This window comes from Octodon degus, unplaced genomic scaffold (genome assembly GCF_000260255.1).
Source record: "Octodon degus isolate 3935 unplaced genomic scaffold, OctDeg1.0 scaffold00010, whole genome shotgun sequence".
Classification (NCBI taxonomy): Eukaryota; Metazoa; Chordata; class Mammalia; order Rodentia; family Octodontidae; genus Octodon; species Octodon degus.
In genome coordinates, this window is record NW_004524586.1 from 9,213,238 (window position 1) to 9,215,622 (window position 2,385).

At 43.7% G+C, this 2,385-nt stretch overlaps 1 pseudogene; it reads right to left on the reverse strand.

The window, feature by feature from the left end:
* Positions 1-741: 741 nt before the first annotated feature.
* Positions 742-1,411, reverse strand: LOC101560790 (annotated as a pseudogene).
* Between the last annotated feature and the right edge of the window lie 974 nt (positions 1,412-2,385).

Here is a 2,385-nt window from a genome sequence, read left to right on the forward strand (position 1 = left end):
TCCAAAGATACACGGCTGTGGTGACAAAGCAATTAACAATGCAGCACTCCCAGGTATCTGCTGTTCTGCTGACTGAGGTCTCAGTTAGTGGAGGACAACAGGAAGGGCATTTTGGGAGAGGCCAAGTTCACATAGCTTTCAGTAGCCTGTTGCTACGTAGTTCTAACTTACTGTTGTTTACTGCTGTCCATCTCTTCAAGTCTAATTCATAAACTGAACTGAATCATAGGCTTGTACATGCAGGAAAAGCATAATGCACGTAGAGCTCGGTACTGCCGTGATTTGGAGCACACACTGGGGATCTCAGGATGTGTGCCCTGCTCATAAGGGGGATTGACTGTATTGTAGCAGTCATTCGCCTCTTCATCGTGTGAGCAAATTAGTCCAAGAGCCTAGAAACAAGAACTCTTAGGGATTCTGAGAGTTGTTAAGGAACTGAAACCACCCCCATTACACTGTGCTGTGAACTCAGTAGGTAGCACTCAGAAAACACAAAGAAACCTTTTTTTTTTTTTGAGGAACCAGGGATTAAACTCAGGCCTGCCCACTAACATTATAGACTGCTAGACAGTGTTGGATTGTTTTGCTGAATTCAAACACCTGTAGTATTTAGATGCCAATAGAAAGCCACCTCTGACAGGATTAAACAAAAAAAAGGGATACAAAGGAAAGATTTTTTTTTTTTTTTTTTTTTTTTGGTTCTTCAAGTTTTTATTGAAGTGCAATGATCCGGGATGAATTTTAGATCTTGTTAAAAGTGGCCACATCCATGTACATAGTCCTTGAAAGCAGTGATCTGCTCTTCCAGCATATCTGTTCCAACTTTATCATCTTCAACCACATGCTGTATTTGCAGCTTTTTAATTCCATATCCCACTGGACCTAGTTTAGCGGAGCCCCAGTCCAAGCCGTCTGCTTGAACGCTTCGGACGCACTCCTCTAATTTCACCATATCTGTTTCGTCATCCCAAGGTTTCGCATCTAGCAAGATGGAAGAATTGGCAACAAGTGCAGGTTTTATGGCTTTCTTGGATTCATACCTTGCAAGCCATCCTTCCCTTAGCCTCTTTGCTTCTTCACTTTCCTCTTCATCATCAGAACCGAAGAGATCAGTATCCTCATCGTCTTTACTGTCCGCGGCTCCACCTCGGGTGCTGTCTTCCCCCTGGCAGGGCTGTACTTGCCTACAGCTCTCGTCACTCTGGCAGGCTGGCCTTTTCCTTTTCGTAAGACTTGGTGTGATTGTAACAGCGTAGCACATGGCCCAAGTCCGCAGGCGGGGTCAGGAGACTGCTTCACACACGGCCACATCTGCCTGTGAGGGCACAAACCCCTCGATGTAGCTCTTGTCGGCCAGGTAATCGCTGAGCACCTGCAGGCTGGCTGGGCTCTTCAGGTCTCCAAAACCCATGGCCTCAGCTGTCTGCAGGAGCTGGGCAGTGGTGAAGAGCACAAAAGGCTGGCGCCCAGCGCGGAGAGGAAAAAAGCGGAAAGATCATGTTGTATTTACATATACAAAATAGTTAGGATAGATATACAGCTACTTTCGCTTCATTCAATGAGATGAAAGAGGTGTACTAATAGTGTTTGCACAGGATATCCTGTCTGCTTCTTGTACTATGGATAACTACTGAGAAGATAACAATGTACAATGTATTGATTATCGAAACTGTCCTATTAATCAGCTTTGAAACTGTCTCGTTCATATTTATTTCTCAATAAAATTAAAATAAAAAGTTGTACTCTTAAGGTAAAAAAAAAAAAAAAAAAAAGAAAAGAAAAGAAAAAAAGAAAGCTTAAATGCAACGTGCTTTGGTGTGAGCAGATCAGGGCTTCCCAGGACGCACTGCGCTTCTGTCCTGAGTGCCCAGTGCAGCTCTGAGCCATGACAGGCTCCAGTAAGGGGGGCACGATGTCCCTGAAGGTCCTCTTGGCTGTGGGGTGAGGCCAACTTGGTCCTCTGCTTCGGGGCCTGGTTCCTGGGAATCACTAACACTGCACATCATACTTTTATGTAACTATACCACTTTTCTATATATTTTTGAGATAGTTGAATTGAGCCAAGGGACTTTGCAGTAAGCTATATCCCTCCCCTTTTAAAATATTTTTAATTTTTTTTTAAATGGAACCGGTGATTGAACTCAGGCCCCTGTGCTTGCCAGGCAAACACTTTATTCTACTGAGTTATCTCCCTGGTCCCTTATTTTTAAAATTATAGGGGTTGGGAGATGGCTCAGAAGAATAAGTGCTTCCCTGGCAAGTGCAAGGGCCTGAGTTCCATCCCCTGTTCCAGAAAAAATAAAAAAAAATAAAAAAAATAAAATTATAAGACAGGGTCTCCTTGAATTGCTAAATTGCCCAAGCTGGGCTTGAACTTGCAAACCT